Here is a 17,420-nt window from a genome sequence, read left to right as displayed (position 1 = left end):
AATTCTTTTCTTTTCGCACCAGCCTACGCGCAGATCTGGAGAAGAGCTACCCCAGTCATTTTTTGTCTAATTTGTTTTTGATAAGTTTTGGTGCATCGAGGGATGTTCCGTAAGACTGGTGTTAAGTCCTACGACTCCTATCACCTAAAGATGTTGGTGACGGATCCGCACCTAGTGTGTCTCTGGTGTTTAGAGAGCGACCACGACCTGCAGTTGTGTGCCGAGTGTCGGGCCATGAACCCGAAAGCTTTGAGGGAGCGGTCCCTGAAGCTCATGCTGGCCCGACACTCAACTCTGCGTTGTTCCCGGTACCGTTCAAGAGGAAGGTCACAAGACCGGTCGCGGAGTCACCACCATTCTTGTTCACCCAAGTCATTTCGACATTTGGGTAAGAAGAACAAGTCGAAGAAGGCGAAACATTCTTTGACTTCGTCCCATTGCTCGCATGACGTGACACGGGAAGAGCGTCAGCGCTCTAGGTCTCCGTCCTAGGCGCCTCAGTCTGGGTCCGCTCTGCGCCTCCCCGAATTTCTGGGAGGCGGGGTCACCTCTGCCCAAATTAAGGAGTTCTATGTGGCCATGTGCCTCATATTTGGGCCTTCGGGCCCATAGGAGTCGGTGAGGGCCTCCTCAGGTTCAAAATCAGCGACTTCGGTCCCGACTTATGAGGGCACCTCAGGATCCGGTTCCAGATCCTTCCGTACACCGGTCGTGCCAACGCTACTTTCCGCGGTGTCGGGTCAGAAGTCGACGCTCCTGGTGCCGATTGGGCCCACAGTCGAGGTCGACCCTATACTCATTCCCGATGAATTAGCTCAACTCTGATTCCGTTTTCCATGGGCCCTGCTGTGCCCAGAGATGATCCTGAACCCTATTACTATGGGAATGGATACGGGGATAGTGTAGAGGGGTCGCTAGACCCTTTATAAAAAAACTGCTTGAGCTTGAACCTGACTGGGTACAGGATTTGGGTGTTATCAGTGGGTTGGACACCTCTGCTGACACTGGCATGTTCTCTCCCCGTACCGTGGCTATGGAGGAGGGAGTGTCTTATTCTATGGTGGTGAGAAGGGCGGCTGAGGTTTTGAACCTTGAGTTTCCCTCTGTGGAGGTCAGGCCTAACCTCCTGACCAAAGTGCTTCAGCCTGGGTCCTCCAAATCGGAACTCCCTCTTCCTTTCAACAAAGCACTTACGGACGTCCTACTGGGGGCCTGGTCCAAACCCAGCACATGGGCTCCTGTGAATAGGACGATTTCCCGCCGCCATCGGCCTGCACTGAATGACTCAAATTTCCTTACCCAACACCCTATGCCTGAGAGCCTTGCCACCCAGGCTTCTTCATCCTCTGGTGCATTCCCTACCACTCAAACGGACAGGGAATCAAAAAGACTGGACAATTTAGGGAAGAAGATGTTTTCTTCTGCCAGTCTAGTGCTGCGGTCCATGAACACTGCATGCCTTTTGGGCCGCTATTCCCATACTCTCTGGGATACGGTCGCGCAAGTGCTGCCTCAAGTTCCGGAAGAGGCCAGGAACGTTCTCTCCCAGACCATGACAGATGGGAGAGACAAAGCCAAGTTCATGATCAGTTGTGGACTGGATATAACCAATTCACTAGGCAGATCGGTTGCATTGACAGTGGCACTGAGACACCACGCCTCGTTGAGGATGTCTGGCTTTTCGGGGGATGTCCAGCAATCTTTGATGCACATGACCTTTTATGGCACTTGGCTCTTCGGACTCAGCACTCAAACACTTTAAGGATTCCTGGGCTACGGCTCCGTCCGTTGGCCTCGCTGCTGCTTCTCGCCCCCCCTCAGTCCACCTCTCGCTCCTTTCGTAGCTACGGAAGGGGCACCCAACCGTGTCCATTTCCACTAGGACACCGACCCGTGAATGCTGTACAACCCCTGTGCGGACAGTCAGAGGGCCACCCAGTCCACCCCACCCCCTCCTATGCCTCAAAATCTTCTTAGTCCATTGGGACATCCAAGACCAGTTGGCGGCAGAATTCGCCATCCTCTGCCCCACTGGGAATCCATTACCACGGACAGGTGGGTTTTACAGATCGCCCGAAGGAGCTACTCCCTCCCCTTCGAGACTTCTCCTCCAGCCATGCCACCATCATTCGATCACCTGTCAGAGGATCACTTGGCACTTCTCCGCGAGGAAGTCAATGCACTCTTGGCCAAGGGAGCCATAGAGAGCATTCCTGCACCAGAAGTAGGTCATGGTTGCTATTCCCGCTACATTCTGGTGGCCAAAAGGCACAAGGGTCTTTGCCCTATCCTAGATCCTAGGTACTTTATGCCCTGGACCCTAGAGATTTAATGGTTGTGTTGGACTTGCAGGACGCCTATTTCCATATTTCCGTCCTGCCGGCCCACAGACATTACCTACGATTCGTGGTAGGTCACGTGCACCTTCAGTTCACGTGCTCCCCTTTGCCCTTACTAGTGCCCCTCGGGTGTTCACAAAAATGATGGTAGTGGTTGAAGCTCATCTGCGCAGGTTAGGGGTCCCAGTCTTCCCCTACCTCGACGACTGGCTGTTGAAGGTGAAAAAGCCCCAGAAAGTTGTCTCCCACCTCCAGACTACGGCGAACCTCCTGCATTCGCTGGGGTTCACTATCAACATTCCGAAGTCACACCTGACTCCCTCTCAGATGCTCCCTTTCATCGGAGCTGTTCTGGACACAGTGCAGTTTTGGGCTTATCCTCCCCAAAAACGAGTTCTGGATATTTGGGCTATGATACCGATGTTTCAGCCTCTATCCTGGATTTCGGTGAGAATGACACTGAGGCTGCTGGGCCTCATGGCCTCCTGCATCCTGCTGGTCCAACATGCCAGATGGCACGTGCGGGCTCTGCATTGGAACCTGGAGTTCCATTGGGCGCAGCATTAGGGGAATCTCTCCGATATGGTTCAGATCTCAGTGGGAAGTGCAAAAGACCTGCAATGGTGGTTGTCAATTCCAGTTTGGGTCAATGGCAGATCCCACTCCCTTCCCCAACCAGATCTCACAGTAATGACAGATGCATCACTCCTGGGATGGGGTGGCCACATGGGAGAGGCGGAGATCAGAGACCTCTTGTCTCCGGCGGAGTCTGGGTTCCACATCAACCTTTTGGATCTCCGGGCGATTCGACTTGCATTTAAGGCATTTCTTTACTCTCTCAAAGGGAAAATAGTGCAGGTGTTCACCGACAACACCACTGCCATGTGGCATTGCAACAAGCAGGGTGGAGTAGGGTTGTGGACCCTTTGTCAAGAGGCTTTCTGCTTCTAGACATGGCTGGAACGCCAGGGGATTTCCCTGGTGGTTCAACATCTGGCGGGCTCTTTGAACGTCAGAGTAAAAAAACATAGCCGTCGATGCATAGTCGATCAAGAATGGCGTCTCCATCCAGAGGTGCCGCAAAGTCTCTTTCAGCAGTGGGGAGAGCCCTGGTTAGATCTGTTCGCCTCTGCAGAACGCACAATGTCAGCTGTTTTGCGCGTTGGAGTTTCCAAGGTGACACTCGCTCTGCAATGCTTTTTGCCACAAGTGGAACTCAAGCCTCCTGTATGCCTTCCCGCCAATACCACTTCTGCCCAGAGTTCTGAAGAAGATCAGGCAAGACCGGACCCAAGTAATCTTGGTGGCTCCGAACTGGGCACCAAGATTCTGGTATCCCGAGCTCTTGAGCATGGCCATCGGTCCTCCGATCAGACTGCCCATTTGGGAGGATCTTCTGACGGTTATCCACCCGAACCTATCCAGTTTCCGCCTCCTTGTGTGGAGATTGAGCGGAAACAGTTGATGGCTTTTGACCTTCCACCTGAAGTCTGTAATGTCATCTTGGCAGCCAGGCGTCCCTCCACCAAAATGGTATACGCCTGTTGTTGGAAGAAATTTGTGGCATGGTATATCAACAAATCTCTTGATCCCCTTTCTGCACCTCTCTCAGAGGTTCTCCTCTTTATTCTGTCTTACCCAGAAGGGTTCTACTCTGGGCACCCTCAAGGGATATTCGTCTGCCATCTCTGCCTTCTTACGGCTACCAGAACAAACTTCTCTTTTCAAATCTCTCATTGTTGAGAGGTTTCTTTAAGGCCTCACTCATATGTTCCCTCCTGTCCCGTTCATCATGCCCCAGTGGGATTTGAACTTGGTCCTCACATACCTCATGTGTGCCCCTTTTGGGCCACTCCACAACTGTCCTTTATGGCTCTTAACCCTTAAAACAGCTTTCTTGATGGCCATCACCTCTGCTCGCAGAGTAAGTGAGCTTCAGGCTCTTTCTTCAAAGCCACCATTCCTAGCAGTACATCCCAACAAAGTGGTGCTTAGTACGAGGCCTTCCTTTCTTCCCAAAGTGGTAACGGATTTTCACGTAGGCCAATCTATCACCTTGCCTACTTTTTACTCACCCCCACATCCCTCTCATGAGGAGGAGAGACTCCACCTTCTGGATGCAATACGAGTATTGGCATTCTATCTAGATCATACCAAAGATTTCCGGTTGAACGATCAGCTCAGCTCTTTGTGGAATATGTGGGTGCGAAGAAAGGGAAGGCAGTGCAGAAGGGGATCATCTCACTATGGGTAGTCCTCTGCATCAAGATGTGCTACGCTTTGGTGAATAAGCAACCCCCTGAAGGTTTGCGTGCTCATTCAACCAGAGCAACTGCTGCTACCATAGCGTTAGCACGCAGAGTTCCAGTCCTGGATATCTGTTGGGCCGCAACATACGTGTCCTTACATACGTTCACCAAGCACTACTGCCTGGACAGTCAGGTCCGCAGGGATGGCTATTTTGGCCGTTCAGTCCTGCAGGACTTTTTGGTGTGATCTTAATTTGCGTCCCACCACCGGGGATGGTATTGCTCGGGTATCTATTCAGAGGTAAGGAATCTGCAACTAGAAGTCTTTATCAGATGTACAAGTTACTTAACTTCGGTAATGATATATCTGGTAGAGACATATTGTTCTCCTCAGTGACCTGGCTGCTTGGCTGGCTTTCCTCCATCCTCCCAATTCTCTATGATATTGGAATTTGTTTATTTACCTTAAGGCCCTTATTGTATAGAGTTTGGGCAGTAGTGTGAAATGCCTTGTACATTGCAGATAAATGTATCTCTTATCCTTTAAGATGTACACCCAATCTATGTTCTCTTGTCTTCTTAGCAGATGAAAGCCCTTAAAGCAGCTCTGTTGAAAAGTTAAGCAAAATATTCGGAGCCTGTGAGGCATGCCTTGGCAGAGAAAAACCATAGCCTGATGAACAGAGAGAAAAATCCCTGCACCTCATACCATGCATTTATTGAGTTTTCTTAAACAAGCTCATGATTTAGGAGTTTGTGAAAAACAAAAGAAGCTCAGTGGGACTAAAATGTGATGTATGCTTGACATTCAGTTCTGCCTGTAGTGCATCAGTGCACTGGCAGATGTACTGTAGAAAGAGATCCCCGCCAATTTAATGGGGATATATAAATATGTTGGGCTATCTCCACTGGGATAAGGGGTGAAGATGATGGGCTCCACCACCTGGACAGTTGCTAGGTTTCCAGACAAAATTCTACCCTTACTGTATTTCAGATTCAGCCTTGCATTTGAGTTGATTTGACAGCTTCAGTGTGTTTGATTGTTGCCATTCTTAAGAACCACAAACGTTTGACTTCAGTATTCAGCATGTCTATTTTTTCTGAAATCTGCCACAGTTCCTAAAATAAAGGGGCATATTTATACTTTTTGATGCAAAACTGCATTAATGCAGTTTTGCACCAAAATGCTTAGCACCGGCTTGCACCATTTCTGAGCACCAGCCAGGCACCATATTTATGGAATGGTGCAAGCCGGTGCAAAGGGTAAGCTAGCGTAAAAAAAAATGACATTAGACGGGTGGGGCTGGCAGTATGGGGGAAGGAGGTTTTGCACCAAAAAATGACATTAGGCAGGTTAGAGTAAAAAAAAATTACTCTAACCAGCCTAGCGTCATTTTCTGAAGCAAAACCATCCATACCACATGACTACTGTCTTAGAAAAGGCAGGAGTCATGCCAACCACCCCAATGGCCAGCACAGGGGCCCAGGGGCATGGCCATTGCACCCAGTGCCATGTAGGGGTGCCCATTTTTGGTCCCCCAATGGCATTTAAAATATATACTTATCTGTACTTACCTATACTTACCCGGGATGAGGTCCCCCATCCTCCGCTGTCCCTCTGGTGTTGGTGTAGGTGTCCCTGGGGCCAGGGAAGGGCACCTGTGGGCTTATTCCATGGTGTTCCACCAAGGGAATAGGCTCACACGTCCCCTAACGTCTTCCCTGACCCAGGTTTTAAATAATGGTGCAAAGCAAGCTTTGCACCATTATTTGATCCCTCCTTCCCCTGTGCCTGATTTTAGCACGGGGATAAATATGGCGCTATAGCCATAGAGTCATTTTTTGCACAGAAACGCCTACCTTGCATCTCATTAACGCAAGGCTGTTTCCACGTTCAAAAAATGAATTTAACTCCATAAATTTGGTGCTAGATGGATCTAGCGCCAAAGTATAAATATGGAGTTAGTTTTGCACCGAATTTGCATAACAAATGATGCAAATTCGGTGCAAAACAAGTATAAATATGCTCCAAAGTATCTGAAGGAGATGGAGAGGCCCGCCATCCTGAGCATTCTAGATTTTTGTGCTGCATCCTACCCAGGTAAAATTGTTGCTGCATGCTGTGGATATTGGGACCAAACTCCATATTAGCCCTGGGGCATCTTGTGGAAGGCGCCTCATCTAGCAACATTATTTTCCTCCTTTACTTACAGAAAACAAAAGAAAAAACATAAAACACTTATCATTTAACACTGAGTTTGAAATAGCCCCTTTTTATCGGTGGTCAGTCTGGGATGGGCCACACTTGGATTTTTTTTTCTTCTCAGTCAGCCCATCACATAATCCTGAAGTTGCTGGGATGCGGTAGTGCTTCTCCCTAGACTGTATCGTGACAAACCACGCCCTGGTGTCTCCTCTGCAGTGGGATCCTGTGACTGTGTTCTAGCGTTTGAGGCAGGGATTTTAAGGCCCACTAGAACTGAGGTGTGACCTGTTGTTTCTAGCTCGTTTCCAGTCTCATCCAGCTGCTGGTGGCTCTTTTTGCATTCTGTAGGCAGGCTACTACGCCTGCTTCACTTCCAGGTGGGGCGTGCAACCTCTTCAGGAACAAAGAATTCCTGGTGGCGGGTGGCGGGTTCCTGGCCCCGTGAAGCCAACACCATTGTCTCTTTGCCGTTCGTGACTTGCTACTGTGAGCACTTCAAAAGATTGTCGGAATATGCATCCAGAATGCCAGTCTTTTTACGAGCACCCAGTCCCCAGCTTGGATGTTCAGGAGTGTGGCTTGCCTGTGTTGCAACATCATTCGGTTTTGTTTTTGTCTCCAGGATGGGGCCAGGCTGTTTGGGGCTGGGGTCTCAAATCACTGAGGGTGGTGTGGGATCTCATCTTCCACTTTCTGTCCAAAATAGAGGATGCTGGGTGCTACTCCTGTGGTGGTGTGAGGCATCAGGGGGCAATCCTTCAGAAATGTATATATTGCTTTTTCAATGTTTTGCTGCTCTGTTTGGGCAATGCCTACTATCTTGTAGATGGACCGCATGAACCAATCAGCTTCTCCACTGGCCTGAGGCCAGCGCAGGTGATTTTGCAATGCATTGTCTCGCTGGCAAAGTCCCGACCATTGAAAGAGGGGGCATTGTCTGTGCGTATCTTCCTAACCAGGCCATGGGTGGGAGTGACCTTTTTGAGATTTGGTATTGTGTCTTTGGCTGATGTGGATTGCACAATTTCTACCTCAGGATATTTGGAAAAATCATCAATGATGACAAACGTATGTTGGACATCCGGGAGGCTCCCTAAATGTGTGCTGGCCCAGTGACACTGTCCTCCGGGTTTAGTTCAGTGATGGTGGGCTGCAGCAATCTGGGCCGCCAGTAGTATGGCATAGGTCACACTGCCGGACGGTGCGCTCATCCAGATCATCTAGGCAGGTGAATCACACTTTGCTGGGTAGCCTTTTTTTTTGTTCTGACGATTCCTTGATGGGATTCATGGGTGAGATCTACCATCTGCTGTGTCAGTCGGGTCCCCCTTAGGAAGCACCCTACTGCAGTGACTGTGAGTTCGTCCCTTATGCTGTGTAAGGATTGGAGTTTGTACTTGACGCTGCTGTTTTTTGAGTGAGGTTGGTGTGTATGTTGCTCCACCTCCGTGATCGGGTCACAGTGATGAAAGACTGGAGACTGTTGTCGGTCCTGGTTGTCTCTATGATGTCTGTTAGGGAGACGGGAAGGCGGAAAGAGCATTCAACAATCATCTTGACATAACCCTCAGTGTCCGCTGCTTCTTGCTATTCTTGGGGGGTGGCTGGTCATACGTGCCACAACAGATAATCAACGAGATTGTGGGATCCTGGTTTGTACTCCACAAATAATGTGCACTAGTGCTACTGGAGTATCCACTTTTTGACCCGAGGAGGGAGGTTTGTTGTTGACCCTGTGCACAATGGGAGCATTGGCATGTGGTCAGTGTTCATTGTGAATGGGTGGCCACACAGGTACATGTGAAAGCCACAGCACCCACCATGGATTGAAATTGCCTCTTTCTTGATGTGGGAATACCTCTGTTCTGTAGGAGTTAGTGCCATGCTGGCACAGACAATGGAAGCCCACTCGCCACTGGGACAGGACAGCCAAGAGGGCTGTGGGGCTGGCGTCCACTGAGAGCTCAGTATACTTGGTGGGATCAAAATATGCAAGGGTAGTGTCTTCCGAGAGTGCCTGTTTCATGGCATGGAATGCCCACTCCTGCTCCACATCCCATTGCCATATGGCTGATGCTTTTGTGAGCTCTCTGAGAGGTTCAGTAAGCTGGGAGAGGTTCCGCATGAAGCGGCCACAGTAAGTTACCATCTCTGGTAAACTTCTGATGCTGGTGACTGTGGCGGATGCTGGTGCTGCTTGTATGTAGCAGACTTTGGCTGGATCTGGGGTAATGCCTTTTACAGAGAAGCAGTAGCCAAAGAAACATATTTCTGCTTTCAGGAACTCACACTTCTCTCAGTGTAGGGTGAGCCCGCTATCCTGTAGGTGCTTGAACACTGCTCTCTGTCTGCAGAGGTTCTCTACAATGGTGGGGGCATTAACTCATATGCCACAGCAGACAATTAGGAGCCCGGCTAGCACCCTCATTGACGATATCCTGAAACACCCTGGCAGTGCTGAAAATGCAGAAATTGAGGTTTTTGTAAAGCCTCGAACCAAGGTGGGTGGCGAATGTTATCACATCGTGGGACTCGGGTGCCAGGGGAATCTGGTGGTAGCCTGACCTCAGGTCCATTTTCAAAAACCACTGGGAGCCTGATAGTTCTTCTACAATGTTGAGGACTGTCGGGTTAGGTGTCTCTGTCATTCTATGGCAGTTACAGAGGCACATGCGTACACATATCTGCACTTCCCCTGGCTGTTTCGGCTTCCTTGCGACCACAATTGGAGGGACCCATGAGGTTGCCCCCTCTGCCTTTTCAATTATGTCTTCTGCTTCCAGCTTTCAAAGCTTGGCCTTGTCTTTTGGATGAAGGTGGAAAGCAATTCGTCTGTGGAGCAGGATGACAGGCTACACTGACTGGTCGATCTGTAGGCGCACATCTCTGTCCTTTAGACAGCTCATCTCTTTGCACAGGTGTTCAAACTCTCCAAGGAGAGCATCCAAGGCACTTGCATGGATCCCAAATGCGAAGTAGACTAGCTGGGGGCATTTCGTGGTATGGCAGATTAGGTGCATGTCTGATCCGTCCTTGGTGACATAGATCTTTGCTTTGGTGGCCGTGATGCTGCATGACAGATGTGAAGACTCCAGTGAACCAGAGGCATGCAGCGGTGCCAGAGGCGTGCACCCAGGTGGTAGTGGGGCGAAGAGCCGGCGGTATAACATAGACTGGCGTATCGTTAGAAGCCCCAGTGTATAAGAGGGTCATGAGTGGCTGGCTATACAGTGTGACTTTGCATCAGGCCCCATTGAGGACTTTGTCTCTGGGTTGGTTCGACTGCTGGATAATGTGCACCATGCCTTCCGGGGTGTCATCATCCATATCATCTTCATCTACCAGCACTGGATTTGTGTCCATGCGGTTGACTATTTTCTTTTTTGGGCTTTTCTGTGAGGTGCAGATCGGCAGACTTTGGCATCATGGTTCATCTATCCACACGCCAAACATTTCTTTCCTTTTGTGAGGCCTTCTCCAGCATGTGGGGTGGTGCCTCAGCACAACTGACATGGCCTGTTGGTTTGAGCCATTTTCTGGCAATCTTGTCTGTTGTTGGGCATGTTGTTGCTGGCCACCTGGTTAACGGGCTCTGTTTGGTGGGTTAGAGGGCTGCCTCTATGTGGGCAGCGCATGCTTTAAAAAATTCCTTTGATCTGCACAACATAAAGCTGTCTGCCATGCTCATCCAGGGGACATGCAGAATTTGCTCCCGTAGTTTCACTGAGGTGCATCCTAAGATGAACTGTGCATGGATCTCCTTAAGCTTATCCAGGAGGGTGCAGGTGCTTGTGAGCTCCCAGAACCTGGCATAGAATATAAAACGCTCATAGTCCGGGTTCGGCAGGGGTTCAAATGTGTGGTGAAAACAGCTCTGAGTAGGGTGTAGGTATGTGGAGGGCCAGCCTCAGCCACCATCTTGGAGAGTTGAAGAATATGATTGTCACCTGGGTGTAGAAGCATTGAGTGGTGTCTATCCATCTTGAGACCTACGGCTGCAAAGCATGTTTCGAGGTGGTCAACCCACAGGGCCCACTTGGCTGTTTGCGAGGAAGGGGCATCGGATATCAGGAAAGGCTCAATGGTCAGGACGGCTGTCATCTTGCTGCTTACAAGTCTGTGTGGGTTGTGATCCTTGCCAGGCACTATCAGCAGTGCATTGGGGGTCTTTTATGCAGATGGGTGGTGGCTGCCTGCAGCCTTGGCTGTGCTGCTGACTGAGTGGAAGACCCATGTTTTTCCTTTTGCAGTGAGTGAGAAAAGGTAGGTGGCAGCCCACCTGTGTGCGCAGGGTGTGCAGTGTCTTGTATGCAGGCACTGTGTAGCTGCATGCACCAGGCTGATGGTCAAAGACGGCGTCTGGGCAGGGTGGGATCTTGCTCCTGGCAGGGTGGTGTCTCCCTGGTAGCTGCGGCCCATGTTGGTGCGTTCTGTCAGTGCCTCTACAGTGGTCAATGCGAGGTGGTGACTGGTGCTGTGACGAGGTATTTTGTGCAGGCTTGGGTGCTGGCAGCTGTATGAAACTGCCAATGTGAGCAGTAAGGGATGCAGTGCCTGCACAGGCGGTGGGATGACCTGGGGAGTCGGTGGTCTTCGTCCAGGAGCGAGGCAGAAGGGGGCGAGCCATCCTCATTGCCAGTTTATCCAGGGAAATTGCAGGGCCTCAGGCGTGCGCCATATGGGTGGGTCTGGGCACTGCAGCAAATAATCTGGCACACAGACATTTTAGCTTGTAAACCTTGTAAACCTGCGGTCATGTGACATTGGGTCAAACCAAACTCCATACTAGTCTTGGAACATCAGTTGGAACATCCCTTGGCCAATAATAATACAGAATACTTTAGAAGAGAAATGTTTTACGAGAGATTTAAACATGGGCATAGGAAGTATGGGGGATGTGGGGTATTTATCTCCCCAGATTTTGGAGGTGGGAGCCCAGGGGGACAAACAACCCTGAAGTTCAAAAAGAGGCAGCAATGCATTCCCTGTTTTAATATCATTAGCTTTTCAGTGCATTAAAGCAAGGGGACTGAAAAATAATGAAGTTTAAATTGGCTGCTGAGTTAAATTCAGCACAGCTGTTTTCCCAAATCGAGTGCAACTCCCATTTAGCTAAAAGGGCTTCAGACTCTCTGGCCTATCTGCATTGTGCGCTGCTGTAGCCTGGGCTGCTGCAACTTCGATGACACAGAGAATTATTTTAGTTGTTTGTGTGAAGGGCTACAGTACTTCACAGGTCATTCAAAGCATGTTTAAAAGTAGAGGATGATTTATGTTTTAAATCGCTTCTTGTGCACCCTGCGGTCCTGTTATTTCTTCGGTGTACTTGAAAGGTGTCAATTAAAACGTGGTCCCCATCAGGGATGAGTGACTATATTATTGTTTCTTTCCCAATTGTCAAATACACTGCAGTAGTACATTGTCACACTCTTAACTACTACAAAGGAGGGGTTAAGCAAGTTTCCTTTAAAATGTAAGCAAACAAGTCAGTTACATTGTATTATACATGCACTATTATAGCACTTTCTGAATCCTTGTGAGTCCCAAGGAGCTGTTACATAAAATATTTATGACATTTAAATATAAATATTAATGAAATGGTATTTGCTTAGCACCTTGAAACAATTCATAACACAATGCACTATATAAACAGAATCTTTAATGAAAAAGTATATTCTTTCATCAGGTTCTAAATGATTTTATTTAATATTCCAACCCTCCATGTCCATCCGCTTTACTCATTCTGGGTAATTGTTGCTTTTAGCATAGTGTATTGTGGGTATAGAGACCCTGTTGCACTGTAAAGTGCATGTGGTATTTTCCTTCCATGGAAGATGCTTTAGGGGTGATTGGGGGAACTTTTGGGCATTTTAACTGCGTGGATCACTGGGTTCGCACCTCTAGAGCATGGTAATCTTCATCTCATACCAAAACACTTCAAACAAAGGCCACAAGGCACTCACACACTTCTGTCCATCCATCCATTAGAATCTATTTAGAGAAACCTGTCTCTCTTTTTCACTCCAAATGTATGCATAAGAGCAGCGAAACAACATGGTAAGAGCACAACTCTGATCATCACCTATAACATATATGCAAACTTTGGGCATTGAACTGGTACTAATTATGTGAAGTCTTTGCCCAGGCAGTGTTAAGATTTGTAAAAATGGTAAAATAGTGAAGGAATACCATCACAAAATATGCTGCGTTATGCAACATAATTTACTATTTATTGCTGCATAATTTAATCAATCCTGCCACATAATTTGGTCCTCTCTGCCACATAATGCTAGCGGGCCTGACCTTGGCCAATAACTGCATGTAAAATATAATTGCAGACACCTTAAATTAAAAATAAATGCAAGATAAACTAATTTGTGGGAAATGCATTATTCTGAGACTAAAACTCAGTTGGTTACTATAGAGGTGGGCGAGCCAACAAATTAACAGGGTGGCCAGACCCAAGCCAAAGATCTGGCTTGCCTCTTGGAGCCCATGCATGAGCTGAGCTCTGAAAATGTTTGCCATGTAAAACATACACCAAATTTCACTTAAACTATGATAAAGTCTCTTCAAGGTTCAAAAACGTTAATTTCTTTCAAATGTGGATGCTTTGACATTACAATGTCACATTATGGGCCTGATTACAACTTTGGAGGAGGTGTTAATCCGTCCCAAATGTGACGGATATACCACCAGCCGTATTAAGAGTTCCATAGGAAATAATGGACTCGTAATACGGCTGGTGGTAAATCCGTCACTTTACCGTCACTTTTGGGACGGATTAACACCTCCTCCAAAGTTGCAATCAGGCCCTATATCACTGCACTATGAAATACCTATTAAAGGTGATAGTTTTGAAACATGAACTTAGAACCATTCCTGTCCCCATTGACATCCTGGCAACAGTATCATTAGTGAACCAACAGGAAAGACAGGTGTTTTGTGAATCCTTCATGTAGCCCACATTCTTATAGACAGAACAACATCATAGTCTATTAAATCAAATCCAATATGTTTTGTACAGCTGGTATTCTGAACTTGTGTAGGAAGGCACTTTCACATACAATAGTGAACAAAAAGGAGGAAGGGTGAAATAAAATATTTGCCTAAGATTACACAATTTGGTTAAGTGGAAAAGACAATTAATCCAGGTTTTCTGGTTTCACTTTGTACAAATCAGCTAATCATTTGGTATCTATTTGTCTCTCTTTTTTACTACAAATGTTAATGTTTTGTTTTAACCTCTGTGTGCATGAGGGTAGAGTGAGGGTGGCAGGCAGGAGCCAAATATAAGCTTGCCTCATTATGGGCTCAAGGTTCCAACTGGATGTCGAGCTGAGCCAGGGCCAGACTTCAGGCTTGAGCTTGCTTGAACTTTCAGTGGCTTGCCCTTCTATAAGTTAATATGATTACTTCAGATATCTGTGTGTGTAACCAGTTGGCCACTGAGTACTGGTGATGTGTGTTTATTGACCTAGGAGTTCCCAAACTGGGAGTGAAAGCATTGTTAATATGTAGGTCAATATAAAAATGTATTACAGGCTGCACATAGTATAACTGCTCAAAATGTTCAAAAAGACTCAGGAGGAAACAAGTGATGCAAACCCTGGACAAAGTGGTGTGCTGGAATTTACTTTTCACCACAAATCCTGATATGCGGTAAGCAAACATGGACCTTTCCGAATGGATCAACATGACATCCGCATAACTGCCGACTATTCTAAGGAAACCAACAACCGCAGAAAGGCATTCCTAGCTCTGCGACCCTGACTCCGCCAACTAGAGATAAAATACGGCCTCTTCAATCCTGCAAGAATGTGGGTCACTAAAAACGGAGGGGCATATTTATACTCCGTTTGCGCCAAATTTGCGTTGTTTTTTTCGACGCAAAATCGACGCAAAACTAACTCCATATTTATACTTTGGCGTTAGACGCGTCTAGCGCCAAAGTTCATGGAGTTAGCGTCATTTTTTTGCGTGAACACCTTCCTTGCGTTAATGAGATGCAAGGTAGGCGTTCCCGTCTTAAAAAATGACTGCGATGCATAAGCGTCGTATTTATACTCCCGGGCAAAAATGACGCCCGGAAGTGGGCGGGACTAAAAAAACCCGCATTTGCGCTGGATTTTAGCGCCTGGGTCAGGGCAGGCGTTAAGGGACCTGTGGGCTCAGAATGAGCCCAGAGGTGCCCTCCCAAGCCCCCAGGGACACCCCCTGCCACCCTTGCCCACCCCAGGAGGACACCCAAGGATGGAGAGACCCATCCCAGGGAACAAAAGGTAAGTTGTGGTAAGTGTTTTTTTTATTTTATTTTTTGGCATAGGGGGGCCTGATTTGTGCCCCCCTACATGCCACTATGGCCATTGGGCAAGGGGGCATGACTCCTGTCTTTGCTAAGACAGGAGTCATGTTAATGGCGTCTGGGCGCCAACAAAAAATGGTGCAAATCGGGTTAAGACGATTTTTTTGCCTCAGCCTGACTTGCCCCATTTTTGGACGCCCAAACGCCATTTTTCCCTACGCCGGCGCTGCCTGGTGTACGTGGTTTTTTTTCACGAACACCAGGCAGCGCCGGTCGGCTAACGCCATTCAATAAATACGGCACCCGCATGGTGCTTCAGAATGGCGTTAGCCGGCGCTAATTTTTTTGGCGCAAAACTGCGTTAGCGCAGTTTTGCGTCAAAAAGTATAAATATGGCCCGGAGTGTCTAAGGACTTCTACAACCCCGAAGAACTGCAGCTTTTTCTAGACTCCTTCCAACCTCAATCAACGGACTCTACCAGCACAAACGGTTCACATGACAACGTAGGTGACAATGAAGGTACTGGAAACTTTCCCCCAGGACAGGAAAAAGCGAACAGGCCCTGGGTGACACTGAAGTCGGACAAAGAGGCAGAGACATAGAGAGAATGGCCAGATCACATGGTGATAGGGGTGAGGTATTGCACGCAGTGGTAACCCACACCCAACTTTCGGAAAGGGACAAATCTCGTTCCCCATTAAAACCAACGACTGCACCCCCTTGAGAGGAAGACACGATACAACACACAAGAAAGACATTTGCCTGAAACCAAGACTATTGCAGCAGCTGTCGACCCCGTGGACGGATGAGTACCTAATCAGTTCATATATGAGTGCCTTCTTCATAACTGTCTAAGATTGTTAACGTAGCCGTCTACACCTGACATTCCAAAAGTACATGTACACTGTAACCCAATATAAGGCCTTACAATGGGTAGATATTCAATAAACTGTAATTTGTCCCGAGGGTATGACAGAGCACGCACACCAATGTAAGGACTAGACTCTCCACCCTCTTGCAGGCTATATAAGAGCCCAGACTAGGTTTTACAACGAAGCACAACGGGTATTAAATAAAGAACAACTATTGTAGAAACTGACATGTTCTCATCGTACTACAGAATACCCTATTAGCAGCAAGCACCACAACACAAGTTAACCCTATCCCAGCACACGACACATAAGAATAATGCTGAGGTCGGAATTAACTAATCCTCATAGACACCCCAGGGGCCACGATCAGAACACAAAAGGATGAACCAATCTATCCCCTGAGACGCACGTACAAAAAATGTAACTCATTGTATATCAATACCCCTGCTAACACCATAAACTAAAACTACACAAGAAGACACAACATAGCATAGTATAACAACACGGGGACCCATACTAAGGCATTGCAATACAAATAGTTAAACACCCCTCCTGGAATGCGCACACCCGCCCGCAGATCACCTATCACTGATATCCGTGAATCTCCTCTAGGAAGGACGATCATGAGGGTAGTATGCACCACGCTACTAAATTGACGATACCCGACTACAATCCACCTTATAACAGTATTACGATGTAATAATACGTGATAGGGCACCAGTAAGGGGGTGGACCACACAATGCCTTCACATATCACGGGACTCTGCAGCACTCACTGCTTACTGCACGATACATAGCCCGACGCCCAGATTAACAGTTCATAATATAACAAGGTGACAATAGTAATAAGGACGTATTATGTTAATAAGAATTAACAGGTTATAGAAATGTTGAAGTAGATGAAAATGTGATGTTGCAATGGGGGAGAGGGACTCGGGGTATACTGTGTATTTATAACTCTCTGTATTTCTATATACATAGGCACTAACACTATATAGCTCCGTTTGCCCCCTCTACTACTTCTACTCCTTTTCTGCCCCAATCTCCCACTATTTGAATAGCCTCTTCTCTCCATAAACTCTGTCCTTGCCCAATAATATCACCAGAGGATCCCCCCACCATACTTGTGCACCCTCGCTTTCCCCCATCCCCTGAAACACTAGAAACCATGCAACACGCACCAAGACCCATCCTGTACTAATTTTTCTATTCTCCCCCACCCCCCAACTTGTTGTCACCTCTCATAAACGGTCAATAATAACCCACAACAGTACCACCCAGGCATGATGATAACCCACTACCCTCCCTACTCCTAAAAATACATATTCTAATTACATAAACGGTTAAACATGGCAACTATCACTACCCACCGGCAAATAGAATTAGACCTGTCCCCTGACTTTTGATACACAATCAGGATTCCTACACATCACACTGTCAGTAACATA

The sequence above is a fragment of the Pleurodeles waltl genome, chromosome 5 (assembly GCF_031143425.1).
Source record: "Pleurodeles waltl isolate 20211129_DDA chromosome 5, aPleWal1.hap1.20221129, whole genome shotgun sequence".
Taxonomy (NCBI): Eukaryota; Metazoa; Chordata; class Amphibia; order Caudata; family Salamandridae; genus Pleurodeles; species Pleurodeles waltl.
This window is presented reverse-complemented; position numbering follows the sequence as displayed.